Source organism: Peromyscus maniculatus, chromosome 1 (genome assembly GCF_049852395.1).
Source record: "Peromyscus maniculatus bairdii isolate BWxNUB_F1_BW_parent chromosome 1, HU_Pman_BW_mat_3.1, whole genome shotgun sequence".
Taxonomy (NCBI): domain Eukaryota; kingdom Metazoa; phylum Chordata; class Mammalia; order Rodentia; family Cricetidae; genus Peromyscus; species Peromyscus maniculatus.
The window spans coordinates 135,757,067-135,782,800 of record NC_134852.1 but is presented as its reverse complement, the minus strand read 5'-3'; the positions used below and the strand labels follow the sequence as shown (position 1 = coordinate 135,782,800).

At 47.2% G+C, this 25,734-nt stretch overlaps 1 protein-coding gene across 7 annotated transcripts in view; it reads right to left on the bottom strand.

Moving 5' to 3' along the window:
* Katnip (katanin interacting protein) overlaps positions 1-25,734 on the bottom strand; it is a 173,879-nt gene that overhangs the window by 123,829 nt on the left and 24,316 nt on the right. The window contains exon 1 of one of the 7 annotated variants that reach the window (XM_076552012.1): positions 521-647. The exons of the other annotated variants lie outside the window; for them this stretch is intronic. The gene's annotated coding sequence lies outside the window, so the exon portion shown is untranslated. Of the gene's footprint in view, positions 1-520; positions 648-25,734 lie in introns of those variants that run through there. 7 annotated transcript variants of the gene reach the window in all.

The window sequence follows — 25,734 nt, the reverse complement described above, 5'->3', positions numbered from 1 at the left end:
TCTCCAGCCCCTCAAACCTGAGTTTCACCTGAGCTTCATTCTAGCTAACCTGGCTGCCTGGCCAGTGAGCAATAGTACAAAGGGGACATTATGAAATTAGAAGAAAATTTTAAAACTGGTAGATCTCTCTGGCTTTCCGAGCTGCCTCAAGAGGTTCCTCATGCCCCTGGGACTGAGCCTGGCTCCTCCCTGCATGCAGGAAAGCACAGAAGACCTTAGCACTGAGAGAGAGCCTTGTAGCATCCTGACTCTGGGGAAGAGTTACTACAGCTAGCCTTCTCTTTTGGTCTCTGTAGCCCTTCTTGGGGTAGTTATTATCACCCTATTTAAGAAACAAGGAAATTCATCCCGTACATATTCCAAAACACCACTGACTCCATAGCAAATTACATAACCATTTTGAAATATTAAAGAGACCATTGATACATTATGTTACTGAATGAAACATTCTGTGGCATTTTTAGAAGAAATCCAGACTTCAAAGAGATATAAGTGTATGCCAGGATGCATGGGCTTTTACCTCAGACCCTCTCCAGAATGTATCTGTTCTCTTCCACCACGAGACAGGTACCACCCAAGAGGCATAGACAAGGTCATCCAGCCAGCTTCCCTTCTTCCAGCCCCCACTTCTCAAATGCTGGTCACTTGGAGATTGTGGCGACAGGGTAGCTCTGATTTGGGATGGCTGGGAGGCCCTGTAGGTCTCTAACCAAGCTGCGGGTCATACTTGAATAAGCGAGACCCTCCACCTCAGCTTTCCCCCAAACCATTCAGTAGACCCTGGCCTGAAAGTCTGACCGTCTCGGAGCCTGGGCCTTGGAGTCTAGGCCTGGTTCCAAATCAATGCTGCCTGCAGAACAGAGGTTGCTATGGCTCCGATGTGGTCTGTCCCTTCTGATATTTGATTGGAATTTGCTTTCCACAGCAATGGTGGTGAGGGGATGGGCTTATGAAGTGTACAGCCCACAAGAGCTCCACCTTGTGGAGGGATTGGTATCACTCAAGCAATGCGTGAATGAGCTCCTGTGAGACCGAATCACTATTGTGAGACTGGGCTGTTACAGAAGCAGGCGGCCTGGTCTATTTGTTTCTGTTTCCACGTGCTCACTTGCTCGACCTTCCGCCTTCCATTATGTTATGGTGCTCCTTGCCTGAAGTTGCTGCCATGCCCTGGACTTCCCAGCCTCCAGAACCCAGAGCCACATAAGCTCCATTTCTTTCTAAGTTACCCGGTTTCAGGTACTCTGTTAGAGAAACCGAAGGCAGACAACTTAGATGCATACTTCACACAGCAGTTTTATTTCCTTATTTTTAAAGTGAAGGGGTGAATATGTAAGCCAGCAACAATGGAATGGAACTAGAAAGGGTCAAGTTCATCCTCTCTACTTTCAACCAACATTTGTGGGGTACTTGCTATGGGGCTGGCACCCTTATATACACTTTAGGGGTTTAAATTTATTATTGTGTCTGTGTGCATGATGTGTGTGGGGAGGGCACACATGCCACAGCACATGCATTGAGGTCAGAGAAGAACTATATAGAGTTGATTCTCTCCATCCACCTTTAAGCAGGCTTTGAGGGTTGAACTCAGGTCTCCGGGCTTGTGAGGCAAGAGCTTTTTACCCACAGCCCCATAACCACGGTTTAATGGAAGCCCAGCCTGTGGATATACTGATAATAACTTGCCACACAGGGGCTACACTGCACAGGCTCCGTTCACAGCATGTATCATGTGAACCATGTGAATGGTACCCCTTGCCACTGTGCCACTGGGACATTGCACTGCAACCATTCGACAGCCATACACCAGTCAGATCCCTGCAGGGGCTTCTGGGAACACCCACACAAAGGACTCTTCTGGGAAGAGTCCACAACCTGCACTGGCTCTCAAGGCATCCAGAGCCCAAAAGAGAGACAGAGAATCATTACAAAACGTACAAATGCAACAGCAAAGGAGAGCAGAAGGGCCTCGGAGGGTGAGGCCAGGCCCCAGTTCTTAGAGACTCGTCAAAGCCCCTCTCCTCTCTCGTCACCTCTAGTCTGTCAGGCTCAAACAACAGCATACGGTTGGTGCCCTCTACCCATGGGGATAAATTCCCACACACCAGTGGATGCCTGAGACCAGAGCGGTCCCGGACCTAATGTACAGAACTCTTCATATCCTGGCTCCTAGAACTGCCGCTCTACCACTTCAGGTAGCTTTCATTTTTGTTAATAAAAGAAAGAATGTGGCACCCTCCTCTTCTTCCTTCTCCTTCTCTCTCTTCCTCCTTGTTTCCCCCCTTCTCTCTTCCCTCCCTTTCTCCTTTCCCTCCCTTCCTTTTGTGAGATGGGCTCATGCTCTATAACCCATGATGACCTAGAACTTTCTCTGTGACCCATGACGGGCCTTGACTGGCAACCCTCTTAGCTCTGCCTGACAGCTGACGTTCCAGGCATGCGTCACCATGCCCAGCTACACTCCTCTCTTTACTCAAGCCAGTTTGCACTGTGGAAATACAGCTTAGATCTTCATTCTGGACAGGACGGCAGAAAAGCTAATGCTTTTCCAAAGCCTGTGCCATGTTGGAGGGTTCAGAGGAGCATTCAGTAGATGATTAAGCAATACTTTAATGAATGCTTTTTGGGTTGCTTTGCTTTGCTTTGGGTTTTTGGTGATGCTGGTAGCCAAGCCTAGGGCCTCCTACATGTTAGCCAAGCACACTAGTACTAAGACATACCTTGAGGTTTATGATAAATATTCTTTTGTTTTGTTTCTCAAGATGGTTTTTCTGTGTAGCCCTGGCTGTCCTCGAACTTGTGACCAGGCAGGCCTCGAACTTGGAGATCTACCTGCCTCTGCCTCCCGAGTGTTGTGATTAAAGGTGTGCACCACCACCGCCCAGATATGATAAATGTTCTTAATGTCCATATGCCCATAATAAGGATGACTACGTGCATCTTATAATACACAACTCCTATTCTTCCTTCAAAACCCACCCAGGTCCAACTTCTCTATTTTCCTGGAGATTCTGTCATGGGCTAATGTTGGGTGCTGAGCTCTCCACGCATATTAGTTGAATGTCAAAACTCTAAGCCTATGTTTCACATTTACTAACCCACTGGACAGGCTCTTATTCTCAAAAATCCTCTATATCCAATATGCCTGCAGCACAAACAGAAGCATAGCAATGAAACTTAAAGCAGCAGCTGAGACTGCCCCCTAAAGGTGGTATGAAACAGAACAACAAGAAGAAAACAAGGTTTCTCCTGCCGTCTCCTACAGACTCCTCAGGGCAAGCAAACAAAGGTGTTGGACTAACTCAGGCTGCCATTGCCTCCCAGCTATGCATCACAGCTACCTGTTAACCGGACCTGGAGATTTCACACTTGGCTCAGGAGTTACAGTATCCACGCAGATCTGGAATCCGGGGTTTCCTCCAGGACTCCATACCTCAGGATACTGTATTTTTATGGGGGGGAAAATCTTCCCTATAGCCATCTGAGGAATCATTTTCAACCCACATCTGATAGAAAAAAATTCATGTTTATTTATTTATTTTTTTTAGTCTCAGAAAAGTTCTCTTGTAAAATTGTCACATGGATTATAAATTACCTTCTAGTCTGGTGAAGGCAGAGGATTTAAAAACCTTCAGTGAGTTTATTTTAAAGGGAATCTTCTATCAGAGCTGTAAGTGGAAAATATAAGCACCCCATAAACAGAAGGCAACTGTGGGTATAAATACAGACCTGCTTAAACCGGACCCTCTAGGCAAGACACCCCACTCACACACCAACGCCCTGCCCATGCAGGGTGGAGCTAACTCCCATTCACAAATCCACGCATTCTTCAATATTCTACAAGAACCTACTTTGGCCTGGTGTGCATCTAAGGTGTTGGGATAGAGCAGCAGCAGTTGGGGCTCACAGTTCAGAGGGGGAGGCAGTGAGCAGGAGTGCCGGCAGGCAGGAGGGCTGTTTCTGCAAGTGGCTCAAGAAGGCCTCTTCGGAGGCTGGAGAGGTGGCTCAGTGGTTAGACAGCACACTCTCTTCCAGAGCACCCAAGTTCCATTCTTTGCATCCATATCAGGCAGTTCACAACTACTTGTAACTCTGGCCCCAGGGGAATCCAATGCCCTCTACTGGTCCTGAAGGACACTACACTTTGGTGCACAAGTCCCTCACACAGACACATACTATAAAATAAAAATTTAAAAAATTTAAATGTTTTTTAAGAAAGAAAGCCTCTTTGGTGAGATGACCTATAAGAAGTTGACACTGAAGGTCTCTGGAAAAGTAGGCATCTAGGTGGTGGGATGCAGATGCTGTCAGACAGGAACATGACAAGGGCCAGTGAGACAGGTAGGGTAGGTAACAGCAGGTGGCCAGACCAGAAGAAGCCAGACTCAGGCCTCCATGAAGCTCACGAGGAAGCCCAGGACCTTATGCTGAGGTGGCCAGGAAGCTGTTGGAGGGTTTGACAGACTTGACATTCTGGCACCCAGTCCTGAGTTGGTAAGGACCTGCAGTTGAGGCCAAAGTTCCCAGCAGTGCTCTGGAGGGAGGGAGGGAACTCAGGCTTGCACTGAACACAGCCTTTGACTGCCAAGGAAGGAGGGCTACTTTTGCATCCCTGCACTGACATTCCAGTGAGACTTTTATAGTGATGCTTTTATAGTTCACGTCCTAAAGCTTTGGAGTCCTGCTGGAATGCTCCCTTGGCCTGATGGGGAAGAAAGATGACCAGGGTGGCAATGTCCCTCTCTAGACTCCCATCTTAGTCTCCACCTGCCTTGCCGGCACCCCAATACTTTCCCAGTCAGGGACTCTATCAGAAGACAATCTTGAGCACTCCTAGCCCACCCTGGGGGCCACCACCAGACCTTAAAGCAAGGAGAAATGGGGGAGGGCATTCCTATTAACCCTACCACTGTTGCCCGTGCTTCTCTTCCAGCCAGGCATCAGGCTGGAGACAGAGATTAATGCCAGTCATGTGCTGCCAGCACTCTCCGTGGGCCTCATTCCATCTTCCCACTACACCCATGAGCCATATATCCTTCTGGCCATTTTTCAGGGAAGTCTGCTCTACTCTCCAGACTGCTGCCCTTGCTGCCTCTCCTACCTAGAATGCCCTCCACAGGAAGTGTGAGCTTGCTTGGTGAGCAGCTCTTCTAGGCTGTTTCCTATGACCCCAGTCTTTTGACCCACCCCATCCTTCCAGCCTGGTGGTTCTCATTCTAAATATCTGTTCATTCTCCTATGGCTTCACCTTATGGATGCCCAACTCCAAGGACAGAGGTGGTCCTCACAGGCTCAGCGCTCTATCTTTCAGTGTGGGCTGCTGGTTCCTGGCATATACAAGGAGCTGACAGAGTATTTGTGGAAAGGAAGGAAGGAGGAGGAAGAAGAGGAAAGAGAGGAAGATAAGATAAAAGCCTGTTTGCAGAGATCTGAGAGGTGGAAACAGGAACAATTGCTCCCATGCAATGTGGTAGTAACACAAGGTGCTTGTGCCATGCAGCAGTAAGCAGAATGCAGAGCCTGGCATTGCCTATGGTGGTTTGGTGGGAGCCCATGGCACTGAGTCCAAAAGGAACTCACTAGGTGAGGAAAGTGGGGTGGAAGGGCATGCAGGAAAGAACAGTGCATGTGAAAGCACAATGTGAAGAGACCCTGGGGTCCATCTTGGAGCAGGGATGGAACATGGTCAGAACATGCTATTTGACCACAGAGACAGTGAGAGCCCTGGCCTTCTGACATGGAAGCATGCTTGAAGACTATGGTTAACCAATGGCAGGTGCCAAGATCTTGTGCACATCTAGGGGAAAGCACTAGGACCTGGGGACCCACACTAGATTTAGGCTCAAAACCAATCATTGGCACCCAAATCCCAGCTACTCTGGAGGCTGAGGCAGAGGTATCATGAGTTTGAGTCCAGCCTGGGCAATGTAACAAGACCTTACCTCAAAATAAACTAAGAAGGGCTAGACAAGTAATTCAGTGGTAGACAATAGCTTACCACGTGGGAAGTCTGTGGTTTGAGCCCTAGAAGCACAAAACACTCCAAAAAAAGATAGCACCAGCTTTCATATGAAGTAATACCTATCCGAGACTATAAATGTGGCAGGTCAGTCTTTCCCTTCTTTGTCCGCTGACCTGCCTGCAAATTAGGAACTTCCTTTATGGAACTGGTTGTCTGTCAGGGAAGACAGACAATCTACTTCCCACATCCACACACCAATGCATGCATCAATGTGAGACAACATTACCAGTGACTTGGAAAGGAGAGGTGACTATATGGGGGTCTAAGGAGCTTCTTGCTGGTGAAAGCTGTGTCTGAGCGGGCTAGTTGGTATGTGTGGAGAAGAGGGTCTTAACAATCCAGACCAAGACCACAGGTGAGCAAGAACACTTAGAAGGAACAGGGGCACCCAAGGGCCTGCCACCATGAGGACAAAGTTGCAAAGTATGTCACAGGACTGAGAGTAGCAGACTACAAGGACCATGTGACCAAAGCAAGGACAATTGCCCTTAATACCAACCTAAGAGGAAGCCATAGAGGGCTTGCCTGAGTAGAGGGTAGGAGTGTTAGGAAGCCTTGGGGGTACTGGGTGCAGGCAGAGGTTATCCTACACTCAGACAGGTGTTAGAGGCCTGCAGGAGGTGGAAGGGACTTTTCTGACCAAGGCCTAGGAACAGAAGTGGGAGGGGATGTTATCAAACTTGGGGTCCTAAGATAGTTTGTGATTCCTCCTTGACCTTGAGGCTCCTAGGACAGGCCCGAGACTTATTACATCAAAGGCTGCCCTCCAGTGCATTTCATGGTTAATCCTGATTTAGCCAGGATTTCCCACAATGACCCAGATTCAAATGTCCACTCATAAGTCCCTAAAATGCAATTAACTCCTCAGACCATGGTCTCCAATTTTTAATCTGAAATATAGTTGCCATGGAGGTGTATATCACAAAGGCCCCAGTTCCTGGATCTACATTTGATATTTGAGGGGCCGGGCTTGCGGGAAGCAGGACCGTGGGCTGTGAGGCCTGCTTAAAAATGGCAGCAGGCTGACAGGAAGAAGCTGGCTGTGCACACTGAGAGGGGTGGCTACGGTTCTGCTGTTGGTGTGTGTGTGTGTGTGTGTGTGTGTGTGTGTGTGTGTGTGTGCGCGTGTGTGTTCCTGGGTGGGCATGTACACATGAAGGCAGGTGTCAAGGAAGTCAGTGCTGTGAGACCCCCTGGAGCTGGTGTTACAGGAGGAAAGGAAGGAACTGGAGAGTCTCCAAAATTGACAGTTCCCTCCAGAGGTAGAATCTTAAAAGTGGAAGAATCATTCTCCACCATAGGTTTTTGTTTTCTTTTGAGATAGGGTATCACTATGTAACCTTAGCTGGCCTGGAGCTCTCTATATAGATCAGGCTGGACTTGAACTCACAGAGATCCGCCTGCCTTTGCCTCATGAATAGTGGTGTTAAAGGTATGTGTCTACCTTCGTTTTTGAAACATGAAGCTCACCATTTCAGCTAGACTGACTGGCAAGCAAGTCCCAGGGAACCTCCTGTCTCTGCACCCTTGGGCACCGGGGTTACAGAAGCACACCACATGCCTGATTTTTACATGTGTGGTGGAGATTCAAACACTGGTCCTCAAATTTGCACTTTTCCCACGAAGTCATCTCCTCAGCCGACATAATTTTTTTAAGATGCCAACTTTCCTTTTCACACAGGAAGCGACTGGGCAGACTATCTCATGGAAAGCAGCTGGGGTAGGATTGAGTCTGCCTCTCAGAAAGGGACTGCCATCGCACCTTCAAATCAGGCAGCCTGGAGAGTGACAATCACAGCCTGAGGCTGTGCACCAACCCTTGAAAGTGTTGTTGTCACAGTGGCAGCATAGAATGGTATCTATCAGGTTGGTACCAGAAGGCAGGATGTGGAACATCAGCAGGGGATAAGGGAACTGGTGACAGGGTAGTTGGCCTGCTCTAATCAAAATAGTGCTTCCTAACGTGCTACTGGCCTGTTACCAAAGGGGTGGCTGCAAGCTGGAGAGGCAGTCTAGGAATGGCAGAAGCTGGCAGGAAAGAAGTCAGGCTTGCAGGCTGCTCTGCCTTCAGAAAGGAAGGACTCAGGGTCTGTCTGGCCCCAAGGTAGTGTTTATCCTGCAAGGAACATAAGCTTATGGGTGGGAGCAGCCCAGCACCTTCATGACCTCTGGACCTCCTGTTCACTCCATCTAACAGGAAGGAACAAGGTCTTTATAAGAGCCTGCTCTCAACCAGATGAGTGAGTCCTTTGCTGTACCCCTGGCAGCTCACACAGGCACTCAAGGAACAAAGGAGTAGAATCCATTGAAATAGGAAAAACAAAACCCTATATTGCTTGATCTGCTGGGACTGGGCCTTTCTATTCCCCAGAAACCAACTGAAAAAGACTCAGGTACCCTAGGAAAAAGTACCAAAGGCTAGGTGAAAACACCCTGATGTCCTCCAGAGGGGACAGCTAAACTTTCTCTGCAGTATGTCTGTCCCTGTTAGTCCTCTTTGTTTGTTTGATTTTTGAGACAGGGTTTCCCTCTGTGGCCCCGAGTTGGCCTAGAACTCACGATGTAGCCCAGGCTAGCTTTTGCTTCAGCTTCTCAAGTGCGGGGATTACGGTTATGAGCCACCATGCCCTGTTTTTAGATGAAAGTTATCTTTTTAAAAATTCAGCAAATATTTTGCCCTTTTATAATCTGTTCAAAAACATGAGCCAAAAGCCACCTAGGATAGGTTTGAAGCAGAGTTCATTCAGGCAGTGAGGACAAATCACAACTTGCAGCACACACTATAAAACAGTGCTTTCAGAGGGACACTGTCCATGCTAAACACCAAGTCCAGACCACCACAAATGCTACACCTACTTTGTGGGCCACTCAGCCCTGCACACACATGGAGAAAAGTCTAGAAGAACACATGCCAGGTTTCAGTGGCAACAGTTACTCCAGGAGGGGTTAGGGAAGGATGGGAAAAGTGATCAGCATTTCAGCCTGGTGAACAGTGAGTTTTTATCCGTAAGGAGGCTAGCTAGTTTCATGCAGTATTTGAATAACAAGTCAAATCACCCTCTCTCCTCCAAAATAAGTAAATAAGTAAATAGGGTCAGTGGCTCTTCTGTTCAGATAGCCTGCAGAGTACCATTGCTGTGCCCTCTGCAATGGTAAGATGGAGACGCCCATACCCTGCTCCGGGCCACCTCCTGCCATTCCCTCGAAACCTCTCCCACCTTTAGTTGACTGCTCAAGACTTCCACTCCTTCCATTTCCTCTCATCTTATTCTCTCCCACCTATACCTACCCAACAACACAGCCACCAACCCCTTCCCAGCACCCACCAATGCTGCCCCCAAACAGCCACCACAGTGGCTGGGACCCCACAGTGGCTCACCTGGGTCCACTGCTCTAGCCCATTCTGTTCCCTCTGCAGTTCTCTTGTTTCCCAGAGACCTTTTGGTTTATCACTTCCTTCCTCTAAGCTCATTCTTCAATTGGGACTTCCTCAAGGCCTGACCTAACAACTTCTGCACTCCATGTTGCTTCCACCCCACTTTGTTTTTTCTGATGCCCTTCATATTTTATTTATTGCTCAGAGTCTGCCTCCAATCATGAGGGCATATATCCAAGAATACATCTGTTTCCTAGACGAGTGCCTAGCACATAGCGGGCACTCAGCACATACATTTGGTAATGAATGAATGAATGAATGGATGGATGGATGAATGAATGGACGATCTTCACTATGAAGCCCAGACCACATAAGTGGCCACATCAACCCTGTGTGCTGTCCTCTCTTCAACAGAGGACTGACTGCTTGTGGCCCCTGAGCTCTTGCTTACAGCTGGGCTGAATCTGTTCTCCTGATCCCCCTTTCCACCCACTAATGCTGCTTCAGTGACATCTCTTTCTGAGGTCCCCGTGCTGCAGGCCAAAGCTTTCTTCCCTGGACCCGGGCCTTTTCCCCACCATGGCATGGTTAATAGGGTCCATTGCTCTGTGATGGGCGGAGGATTTGCCAAGGGCTTTGCATGCGTTAGGTCACCGGATCATCCCAACTGTAAAGCAGCCATTGTTATTCTCTCTGTTTTCCAGTTGTAGAAGCGGGGAGGCAGAGTGTGAGCTGGAGCCTAGCCTCACCGACTCCAAGGTCTAGGATGGGAATTTTACATCAGTGCCTCCATGACACTGGAAGTCCTGAGACTTCCGCAAAGACAAGGTGCCAAGCAAGCTCCAGAAAGAAATGACCATGGCTCCCACTGAGCACAAATGACAGGGGCTGATGTCACAGGCCTCAGGTATTGGTTAGCCCTCCCTGACACCACAGCTAGCCTGAGGACCTTTCATTTGTCAAACTAAAACAAACAGCTGGACTGTGGACTCACCCTGTCCTGTCAGTCACAAGGTCACAGCCTAAGATTCCTGGAAGCCAGGTCAGGACCTGTGACCATGTTGCTGGCTGTGGGTGGCCCAGGAGCAACAGACACCAGAGTGAGCCAATAATCCTGGGAAGTTTAGATTAGAAGGCCTAAGAAGCTGATATTCTCTCTCTCTCTCTCTCTCTCTCTCTCTCTCTCTCTCTCTCTCTCTCTCTCTCTCTCCCTCCCTCCCTCCCTCCCTCCCTCCCTCCCTCCCTCCCTCCCTCCTTGCTTTATTCCCTCCCTCCATCAATATGTAGCCCTGATCTTCCTGCCTGTGCCTCCTGGGTGCTGGGATTAGAGCCTGGCTACTCTCATGAAAGGAGTAAACGAATTTAGAAGTCACTGAATTTTCTGCCAAATGAACTAAGAAATCAGGAAAGCTAAGTTAGTCACGGTGGTGCCTTCCTGTAATCCCAGCACTTGGAAGGATGAGGCAGGAGGATTAGATGAGTTTAAGGTCCATCTGGGCTACAGAGTAAGTACCAGTGAGGTCTAGATGGCAAGACCTTGTCTCAAGAGAAAAAGGGAAAATGAGAGATAAGAAAGTAAGCCAGAAAGCTGGCTGGCCCCAAGCATGAAGAAGGCTGCAGTAAGACTGAGCTATCAAAATAAGAGCTGCAGAGAGATGGTGTCCTGGGAGCCTGCAGTCCATCTGCTCATGACCTCACACACCCTGCTCTGGGCTTCTGAGAGCCACCCCTCTTCAGAGCCTTGCATTGTCGTGCCCAGTCCCCTTTTGCACCTCCAGATAGTGTTATTATTATTTTTTAATCCAAGTCCTGAGTAACACAATACTTAGCAAAAGTACCGTAAGAAATACCAGCATTACATGGAAAACACTTACCTCAGTGCCTAGCCATGGTAAATAACACCCACCATGTGGCTGCTAATATTATCATAATCAAGCCACGAGGACATACTATTACAGGAACTGGACAAATTAATCATCTTATCTAGCCATCTAAATTACTCTTCCTAGGAAGGGTGGCATGCCATGGGACTTTGTCCTTGGTCCCATCCCAGGCCATAATTTTGTCAATGGCTGTTAGAGGCTGTTCATAAAGTCTGAGGATGACAAACAAAAGAAATGGGTGATGGAATATCAGTTCAGGACAATTTTGACAGGTTAGAGATGAACTGAGGAAGGTTAGAGATAGATTGCACTGGGAAGGGAAAGACCCCAGACGAGGAGAGGCACTGGGAGGGGAAGCAGGACTGAAGGAAAGCACACAGGGAAGAAAGAAGACAGGGCTTGAAGTCAACAGCACGGGGGCTGGGGGATGGCTCAGACACCAAGTACCTGCTGCACAGCAGAAGGACCTGAATTCCGATTCCTAGCACAAATGTAAAAACCAGCCATGGCTGTGCAGGGCTGCAAGCCCAGTACTGGGATAGGGAGTGCAAAAACATATGGATCCTTGGAGCTCATTAGCTAAATAGCTAACGACGACGAGCTTCAGGTTCAGTGAGAGACCCTGTCTCAAAAAATAAGATGGTGAGATCTAGAGAAAAGACAGGCAATCAAGGTACATATTTACAATCATCCAACGTCCAGGAAAACAACAGGAAGATGAGGGGCCAATTTAATAATCATGAAAAATAACCAGAGAAAAACATAGTGATGTAAACAGAACCCTTATGACATACTTAAGCTATATCCAATGGCACATAACTGTCCTGTTTGTTTTTCTGGTAATTTAAGGCCAAGACAGAAGGATCCTAAGTTGTGAGACCCTTTCTGGAAAGAAGTCAATAAATAAATTAATTAATAAGAAGCAAAACAACCCAATAACAATATTTATTATGACCAGAAGGATAAAGGGGGAGGTTTGAATCAGATGAGCTTTTATAGTTTCTTGTTAGAAGTGAAAATTAAGTTTTTCTCATAAGGCTATTGGCAGTTTTACCACAAAAGCCAAGTGAATCCTATTATTTAGGCTAAAGGCCTGCAAATGTCAATCAGATTAAAACTGGCCAGCCACATATTTTTATAAATAAAGTTGTATTGGAACACAGTCACACTCATTAAGGCTGCTTTGTATTTAGTGACAGAATTGAGTAACTGAGGGGTGTGGTGGCACATACCTTTAATTCTAGCACTTGAGAGGCAGAGGTAGGCAGATCTCTTTGAGTTTGAGGCCAGTCTGATCTACAGAGTGAGTTCCAGGACAGCCAGGTTTATGTAAAGAAACCCTGTCCAAAAAAAAAAAAAAAAAAAAAAAAGAGTAACACAGACTATATATGCACATAAACATAAACATTAAAATGTTTATTTTCTGGCCCTTTTAAAAAAACAAAGGTTGGTAATGCCTGGTTTAGGGCATTCTTAATTGGATTTTCTGTTATTTGCGACCAAATATACTTTTGACTGAACAATAAAGAAACACTTAAACAAACGAAGCTCTGGAAAGATGAACATCTGAGCCAGGTGTGTTGGTATATATGTACAACCTAGCACTTCAAAGGCTGAAGTAGGTTTGGGGCACATAGTGAGTTCAAGGTTATCTTGAGCAACAGAGTGAAATTCTATCTCAAAAAGAAAAGAAAAGAAAAAAAACTAGTTGATCAAACTGCTAATAGTTAGAAAGAGAATGAGATGAGGAGTACACTGGATGTGGTAGGGAGTATATGCATGGGGGTGGGGGTGGGGGGCAGAGGATGCCAGGTGTCTTAAACCACTTTCCCTTCAGGCAGAGTCTCTCACTGAACCTCAAGTCAACACTTCAGTGAGGCTAGATGTCCAAACAGTCCTCCGGATCTGCTCGTCTCTCCCCACAATGCTTAGGTTATAACACATGTGAACATTTACATGGGTGTTGGGGGCTCAAACTCAAGTCCTCATACTTGTACAGCAAGCTCTCTTACCCACTGGGACACCTCCTCAGCACCAGGGGGTATATTTAGGTAATATACAAAGGACACATTTTTAGTAATGACATTCTATTCTAATTACTTTGCAACTTGAATTATCTAAGAAAAACTGAAGGTCTACTTCACAATGGTAAGGAATAAACTTCTAGTACATAAAATACACACACAGAGAGAGAGAGAGAGAAAGACAGAGAGAGAGAGAGAGAGAGAGAGAGAAGAGAGAGAGAGAGAGAGAGAGATGAACTTTATAGATACATTTAAAAGAAAAACCAGACATAAAAATTACATACATTGTGATTTGTCTTATATGATGTTCAAACAGGCAAAATTGTCCAGGTCATGGTTACTTTGGAGAAATGTTAGCTGAGAAGGTTCATGAAGAAGTCTTCTGGGCACTAGGTGTGTTCTCTATTTTGATGTAGGTAGTGCGAATATGGGTGCATTTACACAAAAGTTCATAGAAGGGATGTCTATTTCATTATACATAAATTATACTTCAATCAGTAAAATGGTTAAGGCTGGAGGGAGAGAGATGGCTCAGCAGTTAAGAGCACTTGCTGCTTGTGCAGAAGACCTGGGTTCAATTCCCAGCACCCACATGGCAGCTCACAACCATCTATAACTCCAGTTTCAGGGGATTTGATGCCCTTTTCTGTCTTCTTTGGGTACCAGGGATACACATGGTGTATAAACACCCATATATATAACAACATAAAATACAAAATTTTTAAATTAGGGTGTATAATGGAAGATAGACATTTTCCAACTATCTCTAATTAAATGATGAGATGGTCCAAAAAGTTCTTAAGTATTTGTAATCCTGTAGGGAAAATGCTTGAAGAAAATACAAAAACAAGTAAGATCGAGGCTGACAAGATGGCTTGGTGGACAAAGATGCCTGCTACCAAGCTTAAGGAACTGGGTTTGGATCTACTGGATTCACATATGGTAGATGGAGAAAACCACCTCCTGCAATGGTGTCCTCAGACCTCCACATGTGCCCCATGGCATGAACATGCATGAAGACATAAATAATAAGACATACAAATAAATGAACATAATTAAAAATATTTTAAAACAAGATTGATTAGGTAGTAAAATAGAGTCATTTTTATAGTTTTATATATGTTTCTCTACAATCAGCATTCATTAGTTTAAGAATCTTGAGCCAGTAGTGGTGGCACACGCCTTTAATCTCAGCACTCAGGAGGCAGAGGCAGGATCTCTTCGAGTTCAAGGCCAGCCTGGGCTATAAAGCTAGTTCCAGGACAACCAGGGCTACACAGAGAAACCCTGTCTTGAAAAACTAAAAAACCAAAACCAACCAACCAAACAAAAGAATCTTAGAAAAAGACTAAAAATGTATGTAGATGGTGCAGGCTTCTACAGGTGTCCTCAGTATGCCCACTTCTCCTGTTCCAACTCCACTGATGCCAGTCAATAGAGAGTTAGGTCAGAAGAAAGAAACTGAAAACACAGAGTTTGCAGATTCTGTTTTGAGAACTCTACATATATTATCCCCTCAATTATCTCTACAACTCCACAAGGAGGTAAATGGCACCTCCATTCTGTAGAGAAAGAAACTGAGGCACAGAGAGGTTATAAACATCCAGAGATGGCATAGCTATTAAGTGGTACGGCTGGGATGCAAACCTTGGCCGTGTGACCCACCCAGACCCTGACCTGGATTGCTCTGCCATGCCAACTCTTTCCATCAGTCAGACATGAGTGGCCTGAGGATGCTGTCTTAGAAGTGTTAGATTTCTCTATTGGGGGAAGCAGATGAATTCCTGACTGGGTGTGTACTGTTGATATGAACATGCCCATCTCAAAGAGCCCAATACCTCAGACCCATGAAAATGGCAAGGTCTTCCTCAGGTCAGGCTCAGGAGAATGGCAAAGGCTGTCCAGAGTACAAATGTTGACTGTTTATAGAGAGTATCAACCATAGCTTCCTCCTCTCAGATGACTGCAGCCTGAGACTAGTTCCATACAGAGACCCTTAATACAGCCTGACAGTTGCTTCCAGAACATTCACACAGCACTGGAGATTGTAAGCCATCTAGAGATGACGTAAGTCTACAATGTGTAGGTTGCACACAAATGCCAAACACAGCCTGAGCTTCTCATATCCATGGGGTCCCTGGAAGCAACTTCTGTAGAGACTGTGTGATGGGGAGATACACAATGACTTTAATGGCCTCTGATCAGAACCCACTGCGGTTAACTACTCCTTTGGTTGGGAGAGGTATGAGATCAAAAACATCTGAGTCTTACGCCATCTGGCCATTGCCACCTCTGCCCTCTGACCTGTCCAGACAGTGGATACAGGCCAGGGTCCTTATTGCAGCTATGAGCCTACAATAAGGTCAGGGGGAAAGGAGAAAAGGTGGCATGGAAGAGAGCCAGCTTGTGGCCAGAGTTGGGCTGGGCCTGGTGTTTCTCCCACCTCCCATGCATCACTAGGAGAGGAAGGCCTGCTGAGCACCATTCTACATACAGAGACAGATGCTAAGAATGTGCCCTAAAAGGCCTCCTGCTGGCACCTCTTTCTCTGGCAGCACAATGTAGCACACTGGCTTGGCTCTACACCTGCTAGGCTACCTGACTTCCCACATGGAAGAGCAGGACAACACTGCTGAGTACAGTGAGTGGAGACGTCACTTGGTGTCTGTCAGCTCTATTACTCCTGTTGCAAAGTGACCATGTGCTTGATGGCTTTTTCCTGCCCACTATATTTTTTCTGGTCTTCTGTGATACTAAACTGATTTCCTTTTGGGAAGTTATCCCTTTCTAACTATGTAAACGTGGGACTCCTCACTCCTCGTTTGTGACCTGGCTGATGGGTCTCAGTCTGGGCACTCGACTTGGCTGACTCCCAGACCGCCAGAACTGCTGACAGTGAAGGCACTGGCAGGAAGGAGGAGGGTAAGGTGAGGGAAAGCAGCACCCTCCACTTTCTCAGGGCTACAGTAAGTCAGGTACTGTTCCTGGTTCCCAGTTTGGCTGGTACCGCTTCCATCACCATCTTACATATGAAACAACTAAGGCTCCATGGTGTCCAAGCTTCCTGAGCAATGGAGGAGCCAGAACTCATTGCCAGGCTCTCTGATTCCAGCCCTTGGCACAGACTTACTGGCCTTTATGCAGTGAGCCTAGGGTAGCTGGCAGCCACCTTGCTACAGACAGGGAATTGTATGCATGAAGAGGGATTGCCATAGGAAAAGGAGGTGTCCAGAGGAACTGAGTCTGAACACTTGGATGCAGCTATACCTGATTATGCTGGCTAGTTTTACAGCAACTTGACAAAAGCTAGAGTCCTTTAGAAAGAGGAAATCACATTTGAAAAAATGCCCCAACTAGATTGGCCTGTGGGAAAGCCTGAGGTCAAATTTTTTATTGATGTTTGATGTGGAAGGGCCCAGCCCACTGTAGGTGGTACCACCCTTGGGCTGGTGGCCCTGGGTGCTGTAAGAAAGCAGGCCGGGCAAGCCACAAGGAGCAAGCTAGTAAGCAGCACCATGAGTTCTGCATCAGCTCCTGCCTCCAGGTTCCTGCCCCACTTGAGTTCCTGCCCTGACTGCCTTCAGTGATGAACTGTGATGTGGAAGAGTAAGGGAAGTAAACCCTCTCCACTCCAAGTTGCTTTTTGTCATGATGTCTCATCACAGCAACAGAAACCCTAACCCAGACACTGATGTTGCCTACTTCTGAAGTTTTCAGCAATGTGAGGCTGCAATTTCCCCTTTTTCAATGAAGCTAGTGTAAGGACTTCTATTACTCACGCAGGGCCCAGGGCAACACAGACTATGAATCCTAGTAAGGTTGAAGCCACTGCTTTTGTCAGACCTAGATGACCAGAGTGTAACAGCACAGACGGGGAAGCAAGTGTCCTCACATCAGGGGTGCCAGCAGGACCAGGGCCATGCGGCTGTTGCCCACTCAGGGGTAAAAGCTGCTTCCATCCTGGAGCCATCTTTCCTGAGGCACTTGCAGGTGCCACCTTTCCTTAGATGGTACCATTCTCATTTCTAATAACATTCTCTATTCCACACACTGCTTTTTCCAAGGGGAGGGAGGAGGCAAGCGTTACAGGCAATTTCATGCCTCAGATCTGAGGATAGAGGAGACTTTGATGATGCTCTGTACAAGGGCACATTGCTTATCCAAAACAGACTCTTTCTGCTCAGAAATTGCAGCTCTCTGAGGGGTTTTTTCCTAGAGTTTAATCTTCTTCTAGGAGCTTAGCTGATACCAGAAAGGTTTTATACATGTCAATCTCCTTCCTGGCATTTTATCAGAAATTGATTCTCTCTGCTGCTTGGCACATGAGTCTTGGCCTTGCCCTTGTTCAACTAGGGTTTGGGAGGCTGGGTTTTTAGATATATCTCTGCAGCTCCCAGGGGTCTCAGGGCATCTGGGGGTTCAGAGGTAAGGCAAATCCTACAGGAAGGATTATGGCTGCTCTCTGGTGGTACATGGTAACAAACACTGGGCTCATCTCTCTCCCAGAAAGACTTCTACTCTATCTTTTGGCTTTGAAACAATTTTCCACAATTATTTGTGTGGGGGGAGGGTGGGAGTGTGTATAGGTCACGGGGAAAACTGTGGTAGTCCATCCTCTCTTTCTACCATATGGGTTTCAGAGATTGAACTCAGGTCATCATGATTAGCAATAAGTGCCTTTAACCATCCGGCCAGCCCGGCATCTTGGCTTTGAGGGCATTTGCCTTCCAAACATGCTCCTTCCCCCTGTAAGCCCTAAACTATAATCTTCAACATCTATGGAGATCTGGGGATGTACAGACATGGCTTAAAGCACTTCATCCCCTGGACCCTACAGAATACATATCAACCCTATGGTACCAATTCTGTATCATCCCTACCCTAGAGAGGGAGCTGTGGAGTCAAAGAGGCTGAATTACTTGAGCGACAGAGTGAACCTAGAACCCTGAGCCCCTCCTGCAGTGGTCACAGGCTTCCTACCTTGCTGCATGACTTGCTTGCCCTGTTTAAAGTCCCAAGGGCCACTGCTGGCCAATTTCTCAAAATCTGCAGAGACCAGGACCTCACAGTGCAGAAAGATGGACAATGCTAATTTCACACTGGGAATGCATTTGGCAGTTGAATCCAAAATGGGATTTCATTCTTCTCGGCCCAGAAATCAGAACTCAAAGGTTTCCTTCCTGCCAGAGTGAGCATTTGGAGAGGCCACTATCACAGCAGGCTCTAGTGACACAGCGGGCACTCTCCTTGCTCACTCCTTCTTTTCCCTTTCAAGTGTTTTCTTCCTCCTCCTCCTCCTCCTCCTCCTCCTCCTCCTCCTCCTCCTCCTCCTCCTCTTCCTTTTGTGCTACTGATCAAACCAGGAGGCATGCACATGCAAGGCAAGCACTCTCTCCCTGGGCCTCAACCCTAGTATAAACACTCCCCCGACCCCCAAAGACAAGATCTTACATGCATGAGAGAGGACGGACAGCTCTTAGTCACCCAGAAGACCAAGTTGCAAGGATGCTAAGAATTAAATCCGAGAAGGAAGGAGGTGTGTGTTGCTGGACGGTTGGTGGCACTGGGATCCTACGAGAAGACTTGCTACTCTCACTGAGCTAAGAGCTAAGAGATGGCTCCCAAAAGTGAGCTTCTAGACATGCCTGCAAGTCCTTCTCAAGCAAACTGTCCTGTTGCCATCCACAAGGAGACAAGTAGCCTGGAGAAGCTTGGGGTGGCCCATCAAGGGCTGGATGAGGCAGTGCTGCCAAAGCCAGCCACACTTGACTCTGGTCAGCAATCAAGAACGCTGTCCTTATCGAGACCATGACTGGAAAGAGTACAGAGACAACTAGTCAAACTAGTGGAGACACATGAACTGTGGACCAATAGCTGGAACTGGACCAGGACTTCTGGATAAGTAAGAAAGTTGTTTAGCTTGAACTGTTTAGGGGGCCTCCAGGCAGTGAGACTGGGACCTATCTTTAGTTGCATGAGCCAGCTTTTTGGAGCCTGGGGCCTATGCTGAGACACTTTGCTCAGCCTTGGTGCAGGGAGGAGGGGCTTGGACCTGCCTCAACTGAATGTACCAGGCTCTGCTGACTCCCCAGGGGAGACCTTGCCCTGGAGGAAGTGGGAATGGGGGTAGGTTGGGGGAAAGGCTGGGGGGTGGGAGGAGGGAAGACAGGGGACTCTGTGGTTGATATGTAAAACGAATAGAAAATCTCTTAATAAAAAGAAGAAAAAAAAAAGAACGCTGCCCTTTTCATGCACTATTAGCAGACGGACTGGAAATGTTGTTTCAATAAAGCACATACCCTTTGATACAATTGTTCTAGTCTAAGGAGTTCACCTTTGGCTGCTTTAGCACATGTGTATTAAGTCCCTGCTCTAGATTATCCCTTAAAATACTTTTATTATAGTAAGAGACCATTAATAGCCTAGGCAGTCATTACCAGGAATTAGTAGCACACTCACGTTATGAATTAGCACCCGAATTCAATCTGAGCTGACATGCAATTGCAGCCTGTATTGACTCCACTTGGTATGCTACTCATGATGTGCTGTGCATAGGTGAACGTGCTGCATCATGGGCACTTCTGCAGGACCTACTGGGATGGCGTTACTTTCCAGACATAAGGAGATGAAACACATTTATCTCAAAGTTTCCAAATAAAGGATCATGTTCTAGTACATCCGTGGTGAAAGAGAAGGGCATCGTAAAAAGAACAAAGGCAGTCTACACGTCCTGCTACAGGATGTCTTCCAAGACTGGTTAGGAGTGAGGAGGAAGGAGAGAGGAGGGAGAGAGAAGGGATATGGAAGAGAGGGAGGGAAGGAGAGAGAGACCTGTTGGGGTTGGGACCTAGTGCAGATGCTGGATGTCTTGGGAGTGATCCACAGCACCACAGCTTAAAAGAAGAAAGTCATTCCTCATTGATGCACTGCTACCTGGAAGTGTAACCTGAAATAAACCCTTTCCTCCCCTAAAAATGAACAAACAAGCAAACAAAAACACAACAGGAGAAGCCAGACTAAATCACACACTACTGTGTTAAATAAGGCTGGGTATCTGATCCCCCCAAGAAAAGTCATCATTTAAACAAAGGCCCCTATTCCCTCAGGAACTTAAAGAAAGTTCCTGCTTGCTAAAAAACGTTATCATTCTCCTTTTCTCTGGCAAGAGGAACATGTGGCTCTTCCATGAACTTCTAACTGTGGTGTCTATTAACTTGTCAAGGTCAATACTAGTCTCCAGACTCCCCCAAGCTCCACCCAGCTTACAAGCCCCCTTATTCCTCTTCCCATTTAAACCTGGAAATCTTTCTCTTATTGCTTCTCTTCGCTTTCCTGGGAGACAGCCTTGGCAATTTGAAATAAACCTTTTCCCTTTTCACCCATGGAGAGGCTATTCTGGTTTCTTTATGCACCCATTTTCACTGGGGAGATAGTTCAATTAGTATAGAGTTTGCCTTGCAAGCCCAGGGACCTGAGTTCAATCCCTAAACTGATGGTTTTTTTTTTTTTTTTTTATTAGAAAATCAGCTATGGTAGCACAGATTTGCAGTCTCAGTGCTGGGCAGGTGACAGGTAGATCTCTGGTGCTCTCTGGCCTACTTGGTAGATTCCAGGACAATGCGAGACCATCTCAAAACAAACAAACAAAAAAGATGAACAGCACAGCACCTGAGGAGCATCACTCATGATATCATCTGGCACGCAGGCACATGCACACAAATGCACACATAGCCCCATCTGCACACAAAACCACCAAGGAGAAAGTAGGTGGGTGGGAACAGGGCACCTATGACTACTAAGTTAGAAGAACACATTCGTGGTTGTCTCTTGAAAAGGGAACTGAGGACCACTATCAGGAGCATAGTAAACCTTCAACTATTCCTTTTGTTATTGCTGTGCTAAGGATTAAAATTGAGGCCTCAGACATACTAGGTAAGTGCTTTGTCATGGAGCCACATCCCCAGCCCCTTCTCCCAAATATTGATTGGACAGCTGATTTTATCCCACCCATCTCCTGCCCCGCCTCTGAATGGGGCTCCCAGACAGGGAAAAGTGATTCCAAAAGCATCAAGAGAGCAAGGAGAGGGAGTGTGAACCTGCTCTTGGGGGCACACTGAGTTGACAGATGGGGTTAGTTCCTGAGATCCAGTTCTCTCCGACTCTGCCTGGGAAATGAGAGAGGCCCCTTTAATCTTGCACCTAGAGGAATGGTGTGTGAGAGTGCGCACGCATGCACAAGCAGGCAAGCTTAAGGTTTCTAAATGGGAGAGTTAAATGGCTTTTACAGTCCTTTACAAAGTGAGCTTACAGATGAGTGGTTTTTAGAATCTCCAATCAACTGCAAAAGATGGCAGTCCATTATCACAAGAGGCTCATGGAGTGGTTAAGAGCGGAGGCTCAGGAGGTAACCTAAATAGGGCTCACTTACTGGGATACCCATCCAGGAAGTAGGAAGGCTAGAGTCTACCCAAAGCCCAGCCTGTGCCAGGGAGACCCCTAGAGGAAGTGTAACTGTGGGCTTTCTCCCTGTTGACATAAACACAATAGATAGCCAAACATCCATGGGACACTATGGAGCAAAGGCTGCTGGAATTGAACTAGGTAGCTGCACTGCATACTAGCTCTTCCTGGATGGCATTGCCAAATAAAGTCAGAGGGCTCAAGGGACTAGAGGCCACCTGCTCAGCTGTGACATCTATGTGACTCTGAAACCTACACTGTGGCCCTCAGTGTACACTGAGGCCCTAATTCTTAGAGCTGCAGGGGTCCTGCGCAGCAGGAGGACATGTCCCCATCACCATGTGCCCTAGTCAGCAGTGTGCCCACTGTGAGATGGGAGGGTTAGGTTAGATGGTGAATAAAAACGTCTCTTTCCCCTGGGATTTTTCTCGAGCTTTTTAAAAAAGCACCGTATGACAAATTTGCTTCCTAATGATTTTTGAGTAAACTACAATGGCCACAATTTCAAAATCATTAATAATTCATGACCAGAGGCCATAAACTACATAATCTCTACAGGCAGGAATCGTGAATACTCGTTAGAGGTGAGGCCAAGAATATTTTTACCAACTGAACTGAGAGTATTTGCTGCTGCAGAGCAGCCATCAAGGGACATTTCCGAACCAAATGTGGCCTTTCCAGCACCTCAGCTCAGCCCGCCTCTTCCAAGAAGCCTGTCCTTCCTCTGGGGCCTAGAGGCCTATGTGGGTATTCTGTGCTGTTTATCATTCTCCCTCTGGATCTCTGTCTGTGGCATCTGGAGTCAGTGGTGGCTGAGGGGCTGGGTACCAGGCAGGCTGTGCACAGTACATGGGGGATTAGCAGGCAGGGCTGCCTCATGCTCTAGAAACCCATTCTCATCCTCATCTGCACGTGGGCACTGCTATTGGTTAATAAATTCAGGTGTCTGGATCCACACCTAGAGCTTGACTAACCAGTCTGAAGAGACCTAGCAGAAGAGCTCAAAACTCCCAGACAGGCCAGGTGTGATGACATAACCTTGTAAACCCAGCACTGGAGGCAGAGGCTGGACGATCACAGGTTCGGGCACTGGAGAGATGGCTCAGTGAGTGAATAAAGCATTTGCCTCACAAGTGCAAGGACAAGAATTCAGATTCCCAGAACCAACACAAAACCTGACAGGGGGTTGGGGGGTGGTAGCGCATGCCTTTAATCCCAGTACTCCGGAGGCAGAGGCAGGTGGATTTCTGTGAGTTCGAGGCCAACCTGGTCTACAGAGTGAGTTCCAGGACAGGCTCCAAAGCTACACAGAGTAACCCTGTCTTGGAAACAAAACAAAACAAAACAACAACAACAACAAAACCCGACAGGGGTGGCAACCACCTGTATAATACCAATACCTGGGAGGCAGAGACAGGATCCCTGTGGCAAGCTGGCTAGCTAGACTAGATGAAATAGGCAAAGTCAGAGTTCAGGGAGAGAGCCTGTCTTTACGTAAAGTGAAGACCAATAGTAATCGAGTAATACACTCAACTTCAACTTCGGGCCTCCACACACATGTACCTGCATAGACTCAAACACATGCATACCACACACATACTTAGGGGAAAGAAGAAAAAGGGGGAGAGAGATAGGAGAGAGAGAACTTCAATAGGGCAGGAGCCAAACACAGCACTACTTTAGGTTGAATGTGGCCTGGCAAGCTCATGGGGACCCCCACACCCCTCACTGGCAAGCCTGTGACCCCACACAAGGAAGGCACAGTCCTCATTTGACCCAGGTGGAAATGGCATTTCCACCCTCTGGGGAGGGAGTGGCCCACAGAACTAACTTCACTGGAGAAAGAACATGTCACCTGTCCGTCCCCAGCTGCTTGTTCCAAGCAGCTCTGACAAAGAGACAGCTTATCTTTGCCTTACCTTTCATGGTGACACGGATTGATCTACGGCTGGCAGTCTGCATAATGCACACAGTGCCACCGACTAGTGAGGGGACGGGAACAGAGAGGCAGGGTTGGGGAGGCCAAGTTCCGGGGACCAGGGAAAAAGTCCAGCAATGCGCTATTAGCTTTGTTCTTTGTTTTTCAAACCAAACTGGAAGCCTGTTGAGACAGTCAACCGTCACCCTCTCTTTTAGAGGGCCTGAAGCCATCTTAAACATCTTTCAGAATTCAACCTGGGCGTTGAGATAAACAGCCTTGTGTTTTGTTTTTCACTTCAAGCACTTTTGAGAAGAGAAATGATCTGAAATGCTCTCAGGCAATTGGCACAATGGAGATGCTGGGAAAGTAGCAATTAAGAGGTTCTGTTGCTAAGAGAGGACAGGGGGAGAAAGAACAGGAAGCTCGATTTATTCCATCAAATACAGCCCCCCCCCACCCCCCGGCCGCCAGGAACACAGGACTTGATCAAAGAGCCCTATGGTAACATGTGGTCCTTATGCCACTTCCTGCCCACCTGAGCTTTAAAGGTCTTGTGTTTTCCTTATGCATGTCTCTCTGACTTTGACCATGTTGTTTCCTTGGACTAAAAAACTCCTGCTTATTCTTTAAGAGGAGCCTGTCTATCATCTTTTCCACAAAGACTTCTTTCCTTTCATGTTTCCTTAGACAAGGTCTTGCTATACATGCTAGACTGACCTTGAACTTCAAATCATCCTTCCTCGACCTTCAAAGAGGGGAGATTATAGGCCTATCCACCTTTCTTTTTTTCTTAAGATTAATTTTATTTCTAACTATGTGTATGTGTGTGCCTGTGTGGGTATGCACATATGAGTGCAGGCATCTGTGGAGGCCAGGAGAGAGTGTCAGATCTGGAACTGGAGTTACAGGTGGTTGTGAGCCAGCCTATGTGGATGCTGGGAACCCAACTCTGGTTCTCTGGAAGATCGGGGCATATGTTTAACCTGCTGACTGATTCTCAAGCCCAACAGAGCCTTTCTTGATTCTGCAGACAGGTTAGGAGACTTGGTTGCTGCTCTTCTCTCCACTTTCTCTACCTTATGATGTTTCTCACGCTGGAGAGCAAAGGTCCTGGGGCACTGCTCTTCTAAGTACACAGCACACATAGCAACTGTTGTCACACTATCCTCAGTCCCAGTGCCGAGGTCCTGAGCAAACAGGCTCAGTGGCGCAGCTTTCAAGAATGGTCAAGTACTGTGTCAAAGTGAGTCCCTGGCTGGAGAGATGGCTTAACCATTAAAGGCTAGGCTCACAACCAAAAAGACAAGAAGTGAGGCCTGGTCCTGGGTGTGGTGGAACACACCTGTAAGTCCAGAACTTAAGAGGAGTAGGAGAGGGCTGGAGACATGGCTCAGAGGTTAAGAGCACTGGCTGCTCTCCCAAATGTCCTGAGTTCAATTTTCAGCAACCATGTGGTGGCTCACATCCATCTGTAATGAGATCTGATGCCCTCTTCTGGCCTGTAGACATACATGCAGACAGAACACTATACATAATAAAAAAATAAATTTAAAACAAAAAAAAAAAGAGGAGTAGGAGGGTCTCTAGTACAAGGCCAGCCTGGGCTCTATTGCAAGTTCTAGATAGACTATTTGACAATCTGGGCTGAGACTTCATGTCTCAGGAGAGAAAAGAAAAGAAAAAGCCAATCCCCCCTCTACCCCCCTTTCTTTCTGTTTATTTTCCCCACACTGTAACCTATCCTGCCTTATGGCTTGTTTGGAAGCTCCTAGACCCAGATGAGGTTGAAAGACAACAACCCTTTAAATTCTTAGAAAAGATGACCGTGACTCTGTACTCTTTGGAAACCCAAGACTCAGGAGCTCTTGCAGCTGGTGCCCCTCCTTAGACCCTGGGCACTCCATGGCCGGAGATGGAGACAGCATGTAGAGAACAAGGCACCTTGACTAGCACCCAGCAAGCCCTGCAGACACAAGCGAGCCCTAGCTGAGAGCAGGGGAGCCTGGCCTGTCAGCAAGACTCTCAAGGAAGGCCAGACTGCTGACTCA